The sequence below is a fragment of the Tamandua tetradactyla genome, chromosome 3, assembly GCF_023851605.1.
Source record: "Tamandua tetradactyla isolate mTamTet1 chromosome 3, mTamTet1.pri, whole genome shotgun sequence".
NCBI lineage: Eukaryota > Metazoa > Chordata > Mammalia > Pilosa > Myrmecophagidae > Tamandua > Tamandua tetradactyla.
In genome coordinates, this window is record NC_135329.1 from 132,600,591 (window position 1) to 132,623,913 (window position 23,323).

At 34.1% G+C, this 23,323-nt stretch overlaps 1 protein-coding gene across 1 annotated transcript in view; it reads left to right on the forward strand.

Annotated features, from left to right (window-relative positions):
• SLC4A10 (solute carrier family 4 member 10) overlaps positions 1–23,323 on the forward strand; it is a 263,964-nt gene that overhangs the window by 1,243 nt on the left and 239,398 nt on the right. The window lies entirely within an intron of this gene.

Sequence of the window (23,323 nt, forward strand, 5' to 3'; positions counted from 1 at the left end):
GGCTATAATGCATTTAACTTTGATTTGTTATAGCATGTTCTCAGAATTAAATACACTTAGTTAAGATATTTGTGGTTGACATTCAGATTTTGAAGGGAATACAGTAACTTCATTTTTTTATATTACACATATTTCATTGTTAGTTTTAGAGAACTTTTAAGATATTTGACCAAATACTTCACATTGAATGAGCAGAAAGAGATAAAATGTTTCCTCATTTCTCAACAGACAGTATGACTTCCTGATTCTATAGCATGATTACGATTTAATGCCCCATCAGGGTGAAACAAATTAGAATTAAAAATGAATATATTTGATAAAAGACTGAAGAAGGTTGAAACAATGAATTGATGCAGTTGAGGGGTCAGTTTCTCCCTTTTAATTAAAAACACATTGAAAAAATTCTACTTACTGATATTGGCTATAATTTATGTTATTCAGGCTACTTAGCCAGCTTATATTCTTATTAGTAGGGAAGACTGCCATATTTTTAAGCTTGATTAGTTTGGAATAATTTGAATATACCTTTTAGTTGCTACAAAACCTGTTTAATCTGTTAAAATTTATTTCCAGTATTTGCATGTATTAGTCACTATGAGTACATTCTGTTTCTTGGCATTGCTTTGAGATTCCTCTAGGTATTGTTTTCACAGCATTTTGTTATTTTTCATTGTACTTATGACATTTTCAAAAGAACGAAACCATAATAATTTGTGTTTAATTTCATTTAATGACAATTAAATGAGGCTACCTCAATAAGTTTGTAAGGTAAAAAATAATTCCCTTAGAATTGTCAGTTTGTTTACAAATTGGAGAGAAATTTCTCTCTATTGCTGTTTTATAGAACATTAAAAAATAAAAGCTAATTGGAATGTAGCACACATTTAAATACAATTTCAATCTTTCTTCTTGTGCTGCAAGATGTCCTTGACCTTTTGAGTGGTGAAATTAACTGTAAATCTGCCCAGTAATGATTGGTCATCTTTTTATAATGGTTGCCTCTGTGTATTATCTTACACATGCATTTCCTTTTATGCAATTTTCAGAAATATGCTGTCTATAACAATTATTTGAGTAAGTCTTCAATAGAGTAAAAATTTCATGAAAGTTGATCATTTGCAAGATACTCTATTTGGTGTTGTGAAGAATACAGAAAAGAAAAATGTTTTCTGCTTTCAAAAAGCTTATGAGCAAATGTACACAATGAGATAAGCTCACGTTTTGAATTGACTTTTCATAGCTAGTGTGCTTCAATCAGTTATTTTTTTTTGCATGGGCAGGCACCGGGAATCGAACTGAGGTCTCCAGCATGGCAGGCAAGAACCCTGCCCTGCTTCAATTAGTTTTAACCTCATTTATAAACTGATGTTCAGGCTTAGCATGAGTTATATAATTCTTTTTCTCATGTAAATTTCTTAATATTAGAGAAATCAGAGGTTGAATCAAACTGTATAATAAAGCACTCTGTAATTTTATTGACAAGAGCATTGCATTCTTTTAGAATTCCCAATTTGTTGTGCAGGGCATTACCCATGGTGATTCAATAAAATAGCTTTGTATGTTTTATAAGCCATAGTTGTCAGGTTATTTTGAGAATGAAGGAGAACCTAACCTACAGGTAGGAGGCACAAGTAGGGACTCCAAGAATCAACTCAAAAGAGGTTGAACAATCAGTTTAATTCTAGACTTCAGTGTGGATAATTAAGTATTAAGGAAGGGGGTTTTGACCTCATAGGGATTGAACTTTGTAAATAAAGGATAGCAAATGTGGCAGTGTTCATTGCTAGCTAGGTCATTTAGGAGACTCCTTTGAACAGGGAGAATAGGATTCACTTAAGTTTCTGAGAATAAAGGTTGAAGGAACTATTATGCAAATAGACTTAACCATCTTGGACTTGGCACTACCCTTCTTTTTTATATTAATATGCTGACTGAAAGCAGTGGAGTCAGGGTGGAGAGATAGGTGGTACAGTAGATTTAAAATCCTTATATCCACAGGCTCTTAAACTGGGTGATGCCGAAATAGTGCCTCCCAAGTACCTCATATCTCATGTTAGAAAATTAGAAAGTTGATTTAAAAATTCTTCTGGTTTGTAACAGCTGGCTTGTAATAAGAGGCTGTATGGTATGGTAGTTAAACATACGGACTCTAGAGCCACATTTACTGGGTTCAAATCTTAGCTATACCACTGGTGAGTTATTTAACCTTTCCTGGTCCTCAGTTTCCTCATTTGTAATATTGGATAATAGTAGTACCTATCTTAAAGAGTTATTGTGAAGATTAAGTTGTGTATAAAGCACTTGTTAGAGTACTTAGAATACAGCAAGCACTGTAATTGTTGACAGATATTACATACATTCTAAGAGATAAATTGGGCTACATTAGGCAAGCCTCAGTAGCAATAGTCATGTTGTTCAGATTTTCTTTCCTTTCACTCCCCTTATCAAATAAGAAATTCAGCCTAAAGCATATGCTATACAAATGCAAACAAAGAACAGCATGCTACATCTGATTAAATTGCAACATTTACTGACAATAATAATTGTGACTTGCTAAAGATTTTATTGAAAATTTTTGCATCTGCCTACTAGGCTAATTTAAATATCTATTAGGATTCTATATGTATAGCTCCTTTGCTTTCTTATATTATGCCAACTATTTCATTCCTGACAGAAAGATTCCTAGGCCTTTGGGAAAATTTAACAGTAATGTCAGGCCTTTTTGGGCTAGAGTTTGAGATTAAATTAAGGGATAAAAATCAAGGTTTAAAGAAGATAATAGAGGTAAATTACCTGGCTTAGATTTAATAATCTGAGTTGTCTTAATTATCAAAAATTTAATTGAAAGTTAAGTACAACTTTTGTTTGACTGAGTGCATTTATTAATACTTTTATTTTAGATAAAAGATTAAAATGCAATGTTGTGAATACAATTCAACCTATACAAATAGAACAATTCAAGTTCCTATTTCATAGGCTATAATATTTTGAATCTCTGATGATTATAAATGTGAAAACATCTATCTGCTTAAAAATTGTAAATAAACACATACAACTGAATAATTTGGTATTTGTATGAAATGTAAATACTTAAGTGTTACATTTTATGACATCTTGGAATTTCAGTTCTCTTCTCTTGAGCGGTGTTCTCAGTCTGCAGCTATTTCCAGAAAACTGGCACAGGATCAATGAATTTCAGAATAATGCAATTTGTTAAAACAAACATATAAACACCTACAGTGTGCTAGTAAGCACAACACTGGACAAGGATATAAAGACCAATAGATCCTTGTTTTCAGTAGGTTACAGGTAGTGAGTCATAAACAGTAAATGCAAGTAACTATAACAAAATGAGAAAAGTAGTGAGTGCCATTAAGATTCAAAAGAGAGATGAAAGGAGTGTGGTTTACTCCGTTGGAGTTCAGTGGGCAGAATTATTCAAACTGAGTGGGGAGAGGAGGACAGTCTAGATGTGGAATCACAGAGGTATGAGAAAGGTAATATCTGAAGTACACCTTGAAGATTGGCCAAGGCAAATGTAAAGTCATTTTAGACAGAGGAAACATGAAAATAGGTAGGGAAGCAGAAAGCCAGTATGTTTGGGGCAATACAAAGCAGTCCATTTTGGCTTTAGCCAACTGGAGTAATTTGTACTATCACAGGAAAGGTTTGTTGGGACCAGACAGTATAGAGTCTTGAATGTGAGATTTTTATTTCTAAACTGAAAACATTTCTGTTTTGATCTACTCATTCCTGGGGAAAAATAAAACAGAAAACAAAAGAACAGTACCTATATTTTGAAGTCATTTTCAGAGCTCTAACCCTCTTGAGGTGTTGAAAGTGAAAATTAAATTCCTGAGTAGATTTAGTAGTTAGACAAGGTAGGGGGTAAAAACAAAATGAAGGATTTTAATAAAATTCTCTATCAAAATTGCACGTGAGAGCATTTCTCAGTCTATCCACAACCACTCAGAAGTCCTAGATTTCAGGTCCTAAGAGACCTCCTGCTTGTCCTTCATGTAAACTCTATTTTATTGGCAGATAATCTGATTTAGCTCTGGCTTTGTTTTTGACATTTCTGAGACCAAGGACAACCTACTGGGATCATTTAAATACAAAGAATCCTCTTGTCACTATGGTGAATTTTTGGATAAAAAGGACTTTGTCTTAGGAAAAATTGGAAATAGAAATTGCTATTTCTAATCATGATTGGCATAAGGATATTTTAGCTATACTTTTTGTTCATTTAGACATGAGAAACTGTCATTGCTAATACTTTTTAACAGCACCTTTAAATCTTCTACTTCATGTACCAGTGGCATGTTAGTATTACTTGGGGTTAGTAAAAAGGCTGGGTAACATCCAAGAGCAGATTTCTTTTAGAGATGACAGCTGGAATATGACTTTTGGCATCAGACCCAAGAAGATGTCATCTGTGCATGGGAATTGTGAAGAAATGGAAACCTAATATTCTCATTTAGTACATCATCCATATCAAGTATGTTAGAAGTTAAACTCATGGAATTCCACAACAATGAGTTAAAATGAAACCAGACCCAGGTGTTCTTCTGACTCTATTTTTAGAGCAATACAGAGGCATATAATTGAGACTTCGTCCTGTACAAATCTGCATTATTGGAATGCTATTTTCCAGAAGTTCTTGTGAGATTATTCTCATTAATCCTTGTGACTTCACATTTTCTGAGAAAGAGCCATAGGTATGGGGGGGACCTAACAAATTTTTAATACTTGTTTTACAATCGTAGGTCCATTTCTGGAAGAAACTTTGAAGATCAATGGGTTGCTTGACTCACTTTAAAACTTTTAAACATTTTCTTTCTTTTTACTGTTTTCTTGCTCAAAAAGACAAATGAAAGACATTTAAGGAAAAGTGATCCTTTCCTCACTCAAAGCCTTTTAAAGTTGATAATGCAGGAATGAATATAAATAAAAATGTCAAAAGATAATTGACGGCGGGCCGCGGTGGCTCAGCGGGCAAGAGTGCTTGCCTGCCATGCCGGAGGACCCCGGTTCGATTCCCGGCCCCAGCCCATGTAAAAAACAAACAAACAAACAAAATATAATAAAACAAGAAAATGTTTAAAGATGTTTCCCTTTCTTCCTTCCTTCCATCCTTCCTTCCTTCTCTGTCTTTCCTTCCTTTCCTCCCTCTCTCTTTAAAAAAAAAAAAAAAAAAAAAAAAAAAAGATAATTGACTATTCCTTTACCAAACTCTTCCTTTTAAATGACCACAGAAACTGGTTCCAAAGAAATGTATTGCAAAATATGCTACATATAAATGTTTACCCTACCTATTTTTTTTTTCAAATACAACTCAATCTGACAAGAATTTATTGAGTGGCTACTATACGGTATTGAGGGAGTCAATATAACAGTAAGTAAGAGCTGGGGCTCTAGATCTTGACTTCCTGGTTTGGCTGCCATATTTTCTACTTCACTGACAATTATATTAGTTACTTAATTTCTCTTTCCCTCAGTTTTGTCATTTGTAAAGTAGGGATATTAATATTCCAACCTCTAAAGTTCTGAAAATGTAATGATTTAATACAAGTAAAGTGATTGAAAGAGTGCTTATCTTAATAAATGTTAATTATTATACTGACTCTCCATTGTACTAGGTAAAGTTGAGGAGAAATCAACAAAAGTTGTAAAATATATAAAACACACAACATCCCTTCAAGGAGCTTATAGTATAGTATACACATACACACACACACACACATATATTTACATATATTTTTAAGTATATACTTAAAGCATACATTTATAATATACATGGGTGAATGTGTGTGTGTACATATGTTTATTTTCAGTATATAAGTATACTTAAAGAGAGATGAAGTATCTTCCTCAAGATCAACATTGTTAGCAAAGTATAAGACAATATAGGATTTAAACCAGGAAATGTAGCTCTAGCGTGTGCCTTCTTAACTAATGTGTTATACAGCCTCAGGTTATACACCTGAATTAGTTAGCCACTTATAAGTAAGTATATCCTAAATGCAAAATAAAGAAGAAAAACATCAATATAAACTAAAATTACTGTGAAAGACTTCATGGAAGAGGTGTGACAACTTTCATTATATTCCTTTCTGGTTTCCTTTCCTTTATAAGTAATACATGTAAAGCCATTAACACAGTTCCTTCCATAAGTGCTCAGTAAATTATAGTTTTTGCTATTATTATCATAATTTCTCTAAAAATTCCTTCTCAATCTCCCCTAATGGGTTGTGACCCACTGTTTGAAAAACCCTAATCTTTTTCAATTGCGATTCTGTATCAGAATCAAATGTGTATCTTTTTAGAATTATTGATGCCCCAGGTTTATCTCAGAACTACTAAATAAAGTCTCTGTAGATAAAATGCAAGCCCCTATATTTTCAAAAGCTTTCCAAGTGACATCTCTTATTTGTCCTCTACATTTCTCAAAGGCCCTATGTCTCAAATTGAATTCACTGTTTTCTCCTTAAAACATCTTTGTCTTTCCTATCATGATGATTGATATCATCTTTAACATATTTACCCCAACTTCATATCCGATTGCTCACCAAGTTAAGTACATTCTTTTTATGAAGGATCCAAAATTTGATCCTTTTTTCCATTCCCCATTGTCTTTATCTTAGTGTGAGCTCATATTCATTTCTTCACCTGGATTATAAACATTTCTTAGCAAATCAAATTGATAGATCTGTGAAAAGAATAATATGTTGTGACTAAGTGGTGTTTATCCTACAATTGCAAGGCTGGTTCAATACTTGCGAATCAATCAATGTAACTCACAATATTAATAAATGAAACAAGGAAATAACATGATTCTTTCAAGTGATGTAGAAAAAAATTTGAAAAATTCAATATCCATTTCTGATTAAAGCTCTCAGAAAACTAGGAATGGATGGTATGCCGGTTGTTGGAATGTGTCTGTTTGAAACTGTTGTGTACCTGAGGAAAGCCATGTTCTTTAATCCTCATGTAATATTGCTGAGTGGGATCTTTTTTATTGTTTGCATGGAGATGTGACCCACCCCAATTGTGAGTGGTAACTTTTGATTAGTTGGTTTCCATGAAGATGTGTCTCCGCCCTTTCAAGGTGGGTTTGCTTAATGGAGCCCTTTAAGAGGGAACCATTTTGGAAAAAAATTTAGAGCTAACAGAGCCCCCACAGCCAAAGACCTTTGGAGATGCAGAAGGAAAACACCCCCAGGGAAGCCTTATGAAATGAGGAGAGAAAGCTATCAGTCATTGCCATGTACCTGCCCAACTGAGAAACTCCAAACTGCATCAGCCCTTTCTTTGGAGTTAAGGTATCTCTCTCTGGATGCCTTAGTTTGGACACTTCTATGGCCTTAGAGCTGTAAAATTACAATTTAATGAATTCCCTTTTTTAAAGCCATTCTGTTTCTGGTATATTGCATTCCAGCAGCTTTAACAAACTAAAGCAGATGGGAACTTCTTCAATCCGAAAGAGAATCTTGAAAAACCTACAGCAACCATCATAACTAAGGGTGAAAGACTGAATGCTTTCTTTCTAAGATTGGGAGGAAGGCAAGGATGGGCACTCACTTCACTTTTATTCACATCTTACATGAGACTTAGTAAGCATAAAATATAAAAAATAAAAAGTAAGCATACAGATTGGATACTGTCCCTATTTGCAGATGACATGAGTGTTTATGTAGGAAACCCTAAAGAATCTGAAAAACAAAAAAATATAAAAACTCATAAAACTAATTAGTGTGTGTGGTATATTGATTTACGTACAAATTACCCCAATTTGGATACATTCTTAGTCTTGGTCCACATTCTGGTGGGCGTGGACGTATTGTAAATAGGATCTCTCAAAGATGGTAATTCAGTTAAGGTGTGGCCTAACTGAATCAGGATGGGCTTTAATCAGATTAATGGAGTCTTTTATAACAGAATGAAATTCAGACGTGCAGAAAGAAAGCCATGGGAAGAAGCCAGAAGTCAAGTGTACCTGGAGAAGAAAGAAATGTTGCCATGTGCATTGCCATGTGACAGAAAAGCCAAGGACAAAGGATTGCTGACAGTCAGCCCCAGAAGAGCATAGTCTTTGGGGAGAAAGCATTGCCAAGCTCACCTTGTAGTTTTGCTCTTCAATAGACTAACTGTGAGCTGATACATTCTCATTGTTTAAGCCAATCTATTGTATGGTATTTGTTTCAGCAGCTGGGAAACTAAGTCAGTAGTTATAGCAAGGTTCTAGGTAAAAGATCAACACACAATAATCAATAGAATAGAATATAAAAAAAGTAAGCATAAAGGAATTTCTTGGGGTGATGGAATTATTCTGTATCTTGATTCTGGTGGTTACAAGAATCTATACATGTGTTACAACTCCTAAAACTATACACCAAAGTTTTTTAAAAATTGCAAGAGAATATCATAAGATTTACAAATGTGGTGGTTTGAAGCTGTTATTTACCCCCATAAAGATCATGTTCTTTTAATCCATTCCTGTGGGTATAATCCTATTGTGGGTAGGACCTTTTGATTAGGTTATTTCAGTGAGATATGACTCACCTCATTCAGGGTAGGCCTTAATCCTCTTACTGGAGGAGTCCTTTATAAGAGGATAAAGGACACACAGGAAAAAGAGAGAAACACCCAGAGAAGTTTGGAGGAAAGGCTCCTGAAAGGGCTGAGAGAGGACACACAGAAAATAGATAAGAAGCCACTGGAGCCAGAGGCTGAAAGCAAGGAAACCCCAGAGAGCAGGACAGCAGACTTGCCATGTGCCTGGCCATGTTACAGAGGAGTCCTAGATCTCTAGCAGTCTTTCTTCAGAGAAAGTATCCTCCTATTACCTCCTTAACCTAGACATTTTAAGGCTTTAGAATTGTAAACTTGTAAATTAATAAATCACCATTGCAAAAGCCAATCCATTTCTGGTATATTGCATTCTGGCAGCTTTACCAAACCAAAATAAGAAGATAAAATATTTGTAAATGCTGAAAATCCTGACCATATGTTTTTTTCTAAATAATTTTCAAAAATACATTATGTTGGTGAATTGGTTTAAGATCTATTCTTGCAGAGAAGAATAAGCTTATTGACTTCAATCTATAGGAGTAAATGAATTTTAATAACTCATAAAAGTGCCAATATAACCTAGATGGAATGAAGAAAAATAATAGTGTTTTTTGTAACAACATTTCCCTATTCCTTAATGATTGAATCATAAATAGATAATTGTATTCATATCTGGATCCTATTATTTCAAAAAAGATGTAAACTAACAATTTCCAGAGAAGATGATACACATGGCAAAGGATCTAAAACTTTCTCACTACATTTGGAGGAAAAGAGATTTATTTGATTGGTGAAACAATGAGTTTGGCATTCATTGGATCACATTTATCCATTGTACCAAGTTAATGTGGCTGCCCAGATCTCTACCGGGTTTGCTGAAATATAAGGCAGGGCAAGATAAGACTGGCTGGGTTACTGAATGTTCTGCAGATCCAAACTGGTAACATGTGGATCCCAAGGTCTGTAAATGAGGGGAATGAAAAGTACATTTTAGTCCCAGGCCAAGCTGTACCCTTCAGTCCAATACATTAATAAATTAAGAAAGGCTGATAATTTGATTACTATCTTATGCTTTTATTTCTATCTCAGAGGGAAGAGTAACATAATTCTTTGTTCCTTGTTAGAAAATCCAACACTTACTTGGCAGAGAAGAGTTAGGATTAACAGTAATTATCTTCAAATATTTAAAGTATAATTGAGTGAAAAAAACAAACTTGAATTAGTTATATAACTCCTGAAAGGGAAAAATTAGCAAATGTGTGGAAGTCATTGGGAAATTTTTTTTTTTTCCTATTCCATTCTTTTATGGCTATTGAAGCCTTAAGCTGCTAACATGCAGAGTTTGCCACAGTTATACAGCTTGAAGTTAGTATTAAAAAATAAGATTCTTAATTATACAGAGTCCAAACCAAGACAAACTGAATCAATGACATTTTGAAATACCTAGTCATTACAATGAAAATATTAAAGAAATAAGTGTGAAGTCACTGAAGGATTTTAAAATGTCTACTGATTGACATGAATTTAAAGTTGGAAAAATGAGCTTTACATACTTTTCCCTTTAATACTCACTTTTTGGTTTAATTGATTCAGTCACAAAACTCCTTTTATATGTATGCACGTATATATATGTGAATATGAAGGTCGTCTTAACGTCTAAAAATATCTCTAGACAGTATGACTTTTGAAAAATAAAGTGAGCATCTTTGTGCAGTAGTTAGCTCCTTATCACTGGATTTGTTCAAGCAGAGGGCAGATATGTTACAGATGGTATTAGTATATTAGGTGGGATGTTGGACTAGATGATCTATATGAGTATGCCTGGAAAGCATACAATGTGGAGAATTTCCCATTGGGAGATATGGGAAGAGCTAATGCTAGCAAAATAGAACCAGAACCACAATTCAAGTTCACTTTTGCTTTTCATAGACAGTCTATGACTATTGAATCGGCTTTGAAACAATAGTCATAACAGATGCAATGAACTTTGAAAGCTGCCACGTGAGAAGAGCTGATACTATTGTGATTCTTCTTCTTCCTATTAACCTATAGCATTTACAATTTTAGGTGACAACAGCGTCTCCTAATCCCACAGCTGTTGATATACCACAAAGATATACACTTACAGAATGAAGAAGGTACATTAAATGAAAGATTATACATTGAATAAATCTATTTTGAATTGAAATAGTGTTTTAGTTTGTGTGCTTGTCTGATCAAGACAACTCTACCTTTGATGAAGCTAAAATTCATTTGTTTTCAATTTTTCTTTTTGAGTACCTACACATGGTAGGAATTCCATAAATAAATGCTGATAATTAGGTTTCCCATAGATTAAATGAGAATACTTTAAAAAATGATGAGGTATTTGCATTAAACTGAATTCATGGGTTCACTGTATCATTGAGCTTCTGAATATTTATTTTCCTTTATTATAATGCTGATTAGAATGCTATCTTTAGAAATGAAAAAAAAATTTTTGGATGCTGTTGAAGCCATACTTGGAAAACATTTCTATCTTGAAACCTATATATTAAAAATTAAATGGTAAACACTGTCATCTTTATTACTGTGGAAGTATAGTAGAAAATATTGGCATTTCTGTACCTCAGAGTAATAGAGTGTGTCAAAATATGAGAGGTGGATAAGAAATTAACACTGATTTACCCCTCACACAATGTCATTAGTTTGTTGTTGATATCCTCATTTTATAGACAAGATAACTGAGAGTGACAGAGGTTAAAAAAAAAAAGACACCTCCCCCCAAAAAAGAACACACAAAAAAGTTAATGGTAATAAGTACATGTTATTTAGAATCATTCAGGTAAATTAAAAAATTAGTTAGAAGGATTGAAATTAATTACTTCCAGGTAGGAGGAATTAATTATACAAGAGGTGGCCATGATACTTCTGTTTCTTCATAGCAGCTCTGTAGAACTATTTAACTTGTAAATAATGTACATGATAACTGACAAAAATAAAGATAGAAAAATAGTGATAGGGATGATGTTTATAGTTTTAGTTTACATCAAATACAGTTTAACTTATTTGCACGAGAAGTGACTTTTAGTGGGTCGGAGTCAAGAGATCTAATTTGATTAGATCAGGCCTATAATTTGTTCATTTATCTGTGTGGTTTATGATGGATTGTATGATTAGAACCTTAGAGTATACATTACTTACAATTGGTATCTTATTTTTTATTATTTACTGTTTCTGGACTTTTCCTGTCAAAATTCCGTGAAAGCCATTCTAAAATAGAATTAGATAGATACCAAATCAGTAATACAGACAGTATTCAAAAAGTTATCTATATTCTTGTTTTTTACTTTTTAATGATTCACTTTTTATTTCATTGTAAGTGCCATTTTTCATAGTCTTATCTTCTGTTTTGCTTACCTAGAAAAATGTTCTTATATTCCAGTGTGCTTTTATTGCTTCTAGTCACTGAGGAATCAAATATCATAGATGGTATAAAAGAACATATAATTAAATAAGAAATTAAAAAAATATGAACCTCTATTATTTTAAATATATGCTTATTTAATGACACAATGTATATCTGTATCAAATTTTAACCTTTGCATGTCTCAGTCCGTTTCAAAATAAATGGCATGAATTGAGTGGTTTAGACAAAGGCCGTAGGTTATCAAACATTAGATAGGCTCACTTTTTCTTGTAAACCCATTGAAGCTGAAAATGTTTCTACTGATAAGAAAAAAGAGGTCTGAGAATTAGTGTTTACATTTTCTAAACCTGATCCTAAATTGTTAGTAATATCTTAAAAGAAATACTAGCTGATTTTCAAAAGAGCCGTTTATAATATGTAAAGGGGTAACCTATTTTTACCTGCATTTTTAAAAATTGAGGTGAAATTCACATAACATAAAATTAACCATTTTAAAATGTACAATTCAGTGGCATTCAGTACATAGACAATGTCAGGTACCCATCTACTCTATCTAGTTCCATATAATATTTAGTAATCATATCAAACAATGGGAATTTCCCAATGAAGCCTAACTTTTTCCTGTGCCTTTATATGTATTGCTCTCACTGCACAGATTTCCCATCCTCTTCACTATTTCCAAAACTTTATATATTCTTCAAATCAGCCTGGTTTAACAACTTCTCTGAAGATTTGTTTTGAGAAATAACATGGACTTTGGAGTTAAACAGATCAAAGTTCAAATCCTCTTCTGTCGCTTACTGGTTCTATAATCTGGCAATTTGCTTAACTCCTATGAGCCTCAGTTTCTGTATTTGTAAAGTGGGGATAATATCCTTTAAGGTTTAGTAAAATGATGTTTGACAAACACCTACTATTATCATAGCTACTATTCTTATTAGTAGTAGTATTAGTCTTAACTTTCCATGAAGGAATGATTGATGAAGGAATGATTGAACTTTACTGGATATTTCACTTTTTTCTATATACTACATAAATCTGCAAACTTCACACAGTGCTTATTTTATAAGAACCCTCAAGTTCTTTGTAAAACCAGCCATTTCATGAAATTCTAAGGCATTTCTATCTTTAACAGCTTGCTCACTACTGTGACCTCTTGAATTATATTGTCTACTTCTAAATTGTGCACCCTCTGATTCAGCCAGTGTCAGGGGCTATAAAATAGATGTATAAACTGATTTGGGTTCTGAATGGCAGGCTGAATATATTGTTTATTTTTTTCAGTATTAAATTAAAATCATTCCATAAAATAGCTCTGTGAAAAATCAGGAATCAAGCACAAGTAAAATTATACTAGGGTAAAGGGCTTTGTAAGGAACACTGAATACCTGGCTACAAGTTTAGTTTCATATCTAAATATTGGCTTTTTGCCTTCAAGCAGAAAGGCAATAAAGATTTCTTAGTTATTTGATGTTAGGACGATGATACTAATTGGATTTGGCTGCTTGCCAATCACGTGATTGACTGAGTCACTGGCATGTAATATTTCTGTAGAATTTGAAGTCAAGTATCTTTGCTCTTCCTCTTCCCTCTGAAAATTCTCTAGAGACATAGTAAAAAAAATAGACATATATGCAATGTATTTTAGAGTATTCTTTTCTCAGTTACTATTTGTTCTGGTTTGTTAGCTGCTGGAATGCAATATACCAGAAGCAGAATGGCTTTTAAAAAGAGGAATTTATTAAGTTGCAAGTTTACAGTTCTATGGCTGTGAAAATGTCCCAATTAAAGCAAATCTATAAAAATGTCCAAATTAAGGCACCAACAAGAGGTTACCTTCAAGAAAGGCCGATGAAGTTCAGGGTTTCTCTCTCAACTGGAAAGGCACATGCGAACACAGCAACGTTTGCTAGCTTTCTCTCCAGGCTTCTTGTTTCATGAAGCTCACCCAGGGGCATATTCCTTCTACATTTCCAAAGGTCCCTGGCTGCATGGGCTCTTGTGGTCCTTGTGGCTCTCTTGTGGCTCTGTAGTTCTCCAAAATGTTTCCTCTTTTAAAGGATTCCAGTAAACTAGTCAAGACTCACCTGGAATGGGTGGAGTCATCTAATAAAAAGTTAATATCCACAGTTGGTGTGTCACATCTCCATGGAGATAATGTAATTAAAGTTTCCAACCTACATTATTGAATCAGGATTAAAGAAATGTCTGCTTCCACAAGATTGAATCAGGATTAAAACATGGTTTTTCTAAGATATATAATTCTTCAAACCAGCACACTATTATTAAGAAAATAAAGATGTGATATATATATATATATATACATATATATATATATACATATATATATACATACTTTGATATAAATATAATTCATATTGCAGCTATTAAAAGTGCTTTTATATCATTGGAGCTTAGTTTATAAGTGACAGAATTTACTTTTAAGTGTTTCACATTTTTAATTACAAATACAATTACTGCATTTTCAATTTTAAGGAATTTAGCATCTCAGAAGCTGGACATTTAGCATTATCATATGCAGGCAAAAACCTTGAATACAGACATGAAAAATAATATATCTGACATAATTATCTGTTTTCTGAACTCACCAAAGTTTTCACTTTAAAATAAAAAACTAACATAGACAAAATAGTTAAGCACCAGACTTATTGAATACTTTTGCTACAAGGAATTTTGTTTAATGAGTATTCATTTTCTCCTGAGCTTTTTTTCCTGAGCTTTCTTCTTTTTTAAATATGGGCAGGCACCGGCAATTGAACCCAGGTCTCTGGCATGGCAGGCAAGAATTCTGCCACTGAGCCACCATTGCACCACTCTCCTGATCCTTTTTTGATGTTTTATTTTTGTTGTTATCATAGACTTTTGAGTGCTGATTATTTGCCTAAAGTGAGAATGAACATTATCTTCAATGTTCAAATCACTTCTTAATTTGGTTTGTGTGTTCCAGACTTAGACTAATATCATTCATGATGTATGGAAGATGAAGGAGTCTGAATTAGAAAAAAAAAACAGAGGCTGTGTTGTGTGACTAATTGAGGTTTTGGCTTAACCTTTTGGAAACTGGCATTTTCTCACCTTTGAAGTAAGGATCATGGTTTAGGTGATTACTAAGGGTCCTTCTAGCAGTCATATTCTAAGTCCATGATTTCAATATTTATATTGAATTTATATATACTTTTTTATGTCAAGCCAACACCATTCTCTCTTTTTCTCACATACTAATAAGTCTATAGGGAGCATCTGTATATTTTTTCATTCCTTTCCTTTTCATTTTTAATCCATATTTTTTACTCATCTGTCAATATTGAGACAAAAGGAGCAACAGACACAAGGTTTTCACAATCACACAGTCACATTGCTAAAGCTGTATCATTATACAATCATCTTCAAGAAACATGGCTACTGGAACACAGCTCTACAGTTTCAGGCACTTCCCTCTAGCCTAATACACCTTTAACTAAAAGGGGGATATTTATATAATGCTTAAGAATATAACTTCCAGGATTACCTCTCTACCCTGTTTGAAATATCTCAACCACTGACACTTTATTTTGTCTCATTTCTCTCTTCCCCCTTTCGATTCAGAAGATTTTCTCAATCTCTTGATGCTGAGTCCCAGCTCATTCTAGGATTTCTGTCCCATGTTGCCAGGGAGGTTTACACCCCTGGGAGTCATGTCCCGTAGAGAGGGGGACAAGGTTTTCTTAATTCCTTGATGGTAGGTCTCAGCTCATTCTAGGTTTTTCTCAATCCCTGGATGCTGAATGTCAGCTCATTCTAGGATTTCTGTCCCACGTTGCCAGGAAGGTCTACACCGCTGGGAGTCACGTCCTACATAGAAGGGGGAGGGCAGTGAGTTTGCTTGCCATGTTGGCTGAGAGAGAGATAGGCCAGATTGAGCAACAAAAGAGGTTCTCTGGGGGTAACTCTTAGGCCTAATTTTAAGTAAGCTTAGCCTACCCTTTGCAGGGATAAGTTTTATATGAACAAACCCCATGATTGAGGGCCTGGCCTATTGATTTGGTTGTCACCACTACTTGAGAGACTATCAGGACTCTCTAAATGGGGAAGTTGAATTTTCCCCCTTTCTCACCATTCCCCCAAGGAGACTTTGCAAATACTTTTTTATTCACTGAAGAACATGAATTTTAAAGTCAGATAAATTTTGATTCAAATCATAACCTTACCTCATATTAGTTGGGCAAGTTGCACTCTTGGTTAAGTCATTTAATCTTTTCTTAACTGAGCTTCAGATTCCTCCTTTTTTGAAGCAGGGATAAATATCAACCTTCTAGAGTGGTTGGGAGGCTTAAATAAAATAATGTATATTTACTTAACACAAATAGAGAACTTCCAGGCACTGTTTTAAGCACTTTAGCAATATTAATTTATTTAATTCTCTTAACAACCATTTGAGGTAACATAATTATCCTCATTTTACATATGAGGAAACCGAGTGCATTCATTTCCCAGGGCTGCTACAACAAAATACCATATGCTAAGTGGGTTAAAAAACAGAAATGTATTCTTTCATAGTTCTGGAAACTAGAAATCTGAAATCAAGGTGTTAGCAAGGTTGGCAGAAGATGAGTTTAACATATATATTTCCAATAACTGGAGTTTACTTCTAAGCAGTAGAAGAAATTCTCACATTTCAGTTGTATACAAATTTAATTCAAATAATAGTTTTTTAGTCTTGTGAAGGGAATAAATAATTGAGGAAATTTAAGAAGTTATCTGTTAAGAGTATTATGTGCATTTCTACTCATCCTTTTCCTTTTTTCTCATTTCCCATTTCAAACCTAATTCCATTTTTCTATGCTTAGATTATTTTAATTTTCATCTTATTAATCTCTTGCATTTTGAAATGATTGGAAAATTTAAGACACACGTATTTTCTTCTTTTGATCTAAGGGGAAAGAAAATAAAGTGACTCTTCCTCATGACACTCCCAACCCCCATATTTTTGGCATTTGTATAATTAGGATAATCACTTTCTTAAAGTTGCTATTAAATGTTATAAGAAGTCAATTTATTAATAAATTATGTGACTACAGAGCCTTCTACTACTTTATTAGTTATGTAATAAAATGCAGCATGAATAAATAATCGAGTTTACAGAAAAACATGAAACTGGTTTAGAGTTGTTCACTTTATTCAGTAATAAATTATTTAATCACCGTGCATTTTTTTTTTAATTCATGTTTTGAAGTATCTCTTCTTGGTGTTCGTTTTCTTATCATTTTAGTTCATCTTCAAATATTTTATTTAACTTCCTCCTCAGTGCCATTTTAACTATCTAAAAATATCTTTGAATTTCTTTATTTATTTAATCTACAATGCATAGATTTTTTTTTTATTCTCATTCTCTGGTTTGATTTTTTATTGGGTTTACTTTTATCAGGAAATCTCTCCTCCTTTAGTTTGCAAATTATTGACTGTTCAAGTCCAGTTCACCTATAAATCATCAAAAATGCAGATATTGTGGCTTATATTAGTAACATCTTGACTATTGTTTATGTAGGCCAACTCAGAATTGTTCTACTTTATGATGAGGCTAAATACTTGTGCAGTACTCTGATTTTGTAGTTTTTTAGAGAGTTGTAAAGAACAAGCCCGCATTTGTGATGGAGAAGGTAGAAATTGCTAACTGTATATAAAAAAATGTATCTATTTCTATTCCCTTCCTATAATTGATACTTATGTTTCCTCCAAGTCCATAGTATATCAGTAAAAATATCAGGGTTTTGAATGGCAGAAAAGGAAAAGGGTATTGATTTGGGGGAGGATTATAAATGCTATTATCCTTGGTTAAAGCATGGATTGGTGCTTGAATACCAACAAAAATAAATAAATAAATAAATAACCTACACATTAAAGTAGAAAACAACTTAATACAAAGAAATTATGATTATTATGTAACTAAAAGAATCTTAGAGATTTTGACAATAATTTTTTAAACTCACCTTATTTTCATTTTATTTCTATTTGTTTATGTCCACCAATTTCTTTTAGCATTCCTTCTTGCATCTCAGACCTTCCTTCTGGGATCATTTACTCTCTTCCTGAAGTATATACTTGGAAATTCCTTTAACATGTGCATCTTCCTGATTAATTCTCTCAGTTTCTTTCTCTGAAGTGTCTTTCTTGAATGATAGCTTAGTTGAATGTGTGCTTTTAGAGTAACAATAATTTTCCTTTAGTATCTTGAAATACAAATTTTTATTGTTTTCAAGCTTTTATTTGTATATTTAATACAATATATGTTATTCCTCTGTAGGTAAACTTTTTTTCCTTGCAGTTTTATAAAAGTGTCATACTGCAGATTCATACCTAAGTGTGAATTATCTTTTAATTATCCTGATTGTGCTTCATTGTGATTCTTGAATCTGAAAATTCATGTCTGCTATCAATTCTGGAAATTTTTCACCCATTATTTTCAAACAGTACTTCTCTCTTGTTCTCTCTATTCTTATCTTCTAGAACTCCAAGTAGGTATATGTCAGACTTTCTAATATTGTATTCCTTATTTTAAAATATCTCTTTTGTATTTTTCATTTCCTTTGCATTCTGTGCTATATTCTTGGGCAATTTCTTGAGGTATTTCTCCTAGTTCCCTAATTCTTATATCATTTGGTCTAATCTGTCATTTTATCCATTCATAGAGTTTTTAATTTTAAAAGTTATAAATAATTTTTAATTTCTAGAAGTTCTACTTCTTCACTCCTGAATGGCAGTCTTTGTTAGTGTCTTCTTCCTTGTTCATATTTTCTATTTGCTCCATTTAATTTCTTTAAACATCTCTCAAGATATATTCCATTTGCTTTTTCAGACCTGCTTTCTACCTGAATGCTTCACATCAATGAAGTCCCTTGCCCTCTGGTTGCTGGACACACAAACAGAGGGAGAAAGGTGTGGGAAGCCAATATATTAATTCCCCCAGTGTTTAATTCAACACTTCATCCCTGTGTCACTTCAGGCTGACTACATCCCTCAACTTTAGGCTACAGCTTCTTTCACAACTTCTATCCATCCAGCAATTCCTGTCTCCAGATTTCAGTAATGATTTTCCCCTCTTCAGGCCTGGTGGGGTTATAGGCTATTACTTGCCCTGGATTATTATACTATCCCTAAAGTTTGTACTGCATCCTGCCCCCACCTTTGTAAATAGTGCCTTTATTAAACTCTGTTTGAATTGCTTAGTTTGTGTGTACCTTTTATTTCCTGCTGGGATCTTGATTGATAAATTAATTTTAAACATACTTATTTTATATTCTGTTATATATCCAATAATCCCCATAATAATAGGGGATAAAATCTTGATTTTAATTTTTTTTTCTGTCTTTTGATCATGGTGCCTTGCTTTCTTATGTGTTTTGTAATCTTTGATCACTAGCTTATGTTCATCTGGGCTTCATCTCTAGGAAGGTTGGGGAGTCTAGGAAAGGAGTATGCCCAAGAAAGGATTTAATTTTGTTTTTGCAAGATGTCATAGGTTGCAACATCCCAGGACTATTTTTACTTTAGTTTCTTAATTTGGAATTTTCATGTAGTATAAAGTCAAACTCAAAATACAAGTGAGGGAGAACTGTGCTTATGAATTCTCAGGAAAGACTTTTATTTCCAGTCAGTGTCCAGGACAGGAGAGATAAGTTTTCTTGTTATTTATCTTTGCCAATGGACATATATTTCTCAGATCAAATTTTCAGTACGTGTATGTGTCTTTTGAAGGTTTCAGGTTTATGAAGATGTTTTAGTTCTAATTCCCCTTGGTGCACAGGCCTGGCTTTCTCTCACCTACATAGCTGTTAAAATCCAAGCCTCCAGGTCATGGAGATTGGCAAATGCTCTGAGGACAGATATAACTTTAGCATCAATTTGGCACACTGGTTTCCAGCCTTTTGGAAATTTTCTTTACTTTCTATGTGAGCTCAGATACGCATTTAAAAAGATTTCTGTTATAATCAACATTTTATGTTTCATAACAAAAGAACTTTTCAGGACATGTTTTTGTGTTGTTCCTGGAAACTGATACCTGATTTAAAATATAAGAGAGAAAGTTTTTAATTAAACAAACTTTAAAAATACACTAAAATTTTATATAGTGGGCTACAAGAGGGAAGAATCGTTGAAGAAAAGAGAGGAAAATGTAGAAAGAGGGAAGGGTAGGCAGAGAAAGAAGGGTAATAGAAACAGAATCAAGAAGGAAGAAAAAAATAAAAGCTGGAAGAAGTAGAAAATACTCAGGTGGTAGTTATACTTGTTATTTTTATTATAATTGTTATGTTTGAGATTATTGCTCCTGTCTCTAACAACCTAAATTGCTATTCCAAATGCATTTTCTTATGAAAACATTGCTCACTACTTAGACTGTGATGATCTGCTTGGCTGTCTGTTTTCACTTTCTAATCTCCACAACTAAGGCTTTTTGGTTTCCACCTCACACGCAAACTGGGAGCAATTTTATTCCCAGGTGTTGAGATTGTAAGGAGAAACAGACAGTACCATGCCAGGGCAATATCAAGTCAGTCTTGCTGTGAGTCCACTCATGTCTTCTACTTTATTCAACTTACCAGGTTCTTCCCTTTATATTTATGACCAAACTATCACTTTGCCCCCATGTCAGCCTGGCTGTTGCCTAGAAAGATCAATTGATTTAAGTGTCTCCTTTAATTGAGTCATTACTGCTTTTCTTTGATTTAGTTTTTAAAAATAAAAACCTTTATGGTTGAGTGTCACTTGTATGTATTTCTTTCAGAATACCCAAAACATTTCTTTGGACTCTTGTACTTACATGAAGTTGTAAGTTCTTTGAGGAAAGGAACCAAGTTTTATTAATCTTTGTAGCCTCAGTAATACAGCTAAAAATATAAATAACAATAATAATAAATAAGATTTATTGAGAAATTACTACATGCCAGGAGAATTCAAGCACTTTTACAGTATTAAGATACTTGAGAGATTACATAAAATGCCCAAAACACTACTAGGAACAAATTGAAACAAGACTTTAATCTAGGTGATATGTGGGCCCTATATACAAACTCTTAGCCTCTGTCCATCACTATCTCTTTTATACCCTCCAGAATGGGAGCATCTTCAGCAGGGGCTTAGGTCTTACTAGCAAGAATTTGAATTTGGGCAGAAAATAAACTCATGGGAATTAGGCAGATGCTTAGGGAAAGACCCAGTAGGACAAGCGAAGGAAGGGCTTAAAGCCAGATAGAGCTTTGTGATAAGGCACTTAGAAGCAAGCAACACGAAGAGAGTAAGACAGCATGAGGCAGCAGTAAGGAAATCTCGCAGCAGTTAACATTTTCTGGGTACAAAACTGGGTTTAGAGGCAGAAATAATGCTACAGAAGTACTGTTAAGAACAAGGCAGGAATCAAGCCCAGAATTAAAAACAAAAACAAACAAACCAACAAAAAGCCTGGATGATAAGGTAGATAAATAAGGCAGAAATACTTCTGGCTTATTAAAACTTTTCATAAGTTTTCAATACTTTTTAATCCTCAAGCCATCAGTTGTTAAGCTTACTAGGAGAGACAGTATTTATGATGTTTAATTTTATGTGACAGTTCACTTGGTTATGGTGTCTAGTTGTTTGGTCACATACTGGCCTAGTGGTTACTGTGGAGATAATTAAAAAATGGGATTAGCAAATACAACCAATGGTAGATGGTTAAAAAAACAATCTGTTGGGTAGAGGAGATTACTCTCCACAGTGTGGGTGGGATTCATCCAATCAGCTGGAGGTCTTAACATTAAAAACAGGCCAGAAGTCACAAGAATTTTGCCTAGAGACTTCACTATCAATGTGTAGGGTAATTTCCAACCTGCCAGCTTCCTCTAAGGAATTCAGACTCAAGACTTTATCACCTTTACCAGAATTTCCAGTCTGCAGTCTATGGAATCCAAACTTGCCAGCCACCACAATTGCATGCGCCAATACCTTATAATAACTCTCTTAATTATCCTGCTATACATAAGTATGTGTGTGTGTATTCACACATATCCTGTTGGTTCTGTTTCTCTGGAGAAACGTGGCTGATACAATATTCTTTAGGCCACAGTGGCAGAAATAAGTGCAATATGGTGTGTGGTAATGAAATTAATCTTGAGCTGGAATGAGCTGTAGCACTGGGAGACTTCCACCCCTGAGCCTTTCAACCCCTGAAATTGACTCTGGACTCTTTCATTTCAGCAGAAATGCCTCCCTGACCTAACTGCATTGTTTATCAATTGGTCTTTAAACTTTGCATGGGTGGAGTTGTTTTCCAAGTAAACAAGATGAGGAGAATCTTGAAATTTTTACATGATAATTTAGTTCATGCTTTCTTAACACTATTCCTACAACAGGAGATTTTGCTCTCCAATTCTTATTCTTAATTCTATTTTTTCTTGTATGTGTAAAGATGAAATAACACATTTACTTTGCATAAGTAAATCAGCCTAATTTTGTTGGCATGCCTCCTCCCCAATTAGATACTTTAGAAAGGAACTCAACAAAAGTCTTCAGTAGGGGACTGCAGTACTCATTCCTTCTTCAAAAAAAGCTAGTGGATAGGCAGAAACTGTCTGAAACAACTGTTCTGGGGCTATGGAGCCCAGTGGAGCATTGTGCAGCATCCAGGAAAGAACAAGACAAAGAGGTTGAGCTGAGACACTGCAGTAAAAAACTGTGAGTAAATTGCTCAGCAGTGCCTGCTGGCACCTATCCCCCACTCTTGAGGTTAGTCATCTGAGGTCTGGTTCCTGTTTGGCTGTAGTGGATGGAGAGGGACATGGAAGTTCTCTTCCCCAAGAATAGCTGGGGTGGGGGAAAGGTTGAATACTGATCAGACTCTTGATTGGTGAGTTTATATTGCTGGGTCCCAGCTCTTTCAGCCCATCCCAGACAGGGACAGCCACACCATCCTTTCAACTCTCTCTCCAGTGGAGGTGAAGGCAGTGGAGATTTGAGGAAATAGGGCTTACTGTGGTGTTGCGAGGAAAAGTTTGCTGAAGAACACCATCTTCTAGATAGGCCAGGAAAGCATAACTTCTTGGAACCATCAAATAGTCTTTCTGGAGTCTTTCCTGACCCTTTCCCCAGGGCTCTTTGTGATTGAGCTGTGCCCCCTTCATGGATCCTTGGTCATGTTTTGGCTGGGAAAGACTGACCTGGAAGGTCCTCTCCAGAGTGAACATCCTCCCAGTCTTTACCCTCTACACAAAAGCAGCTAGAGGTAATGAAAGGAGAGTTAAAAAAGTTATAGAGGCAAAATAAGAACAAACAGAAAGGATCAAGATTCAAGATTCCAGAAGAAGGAACAAAGGA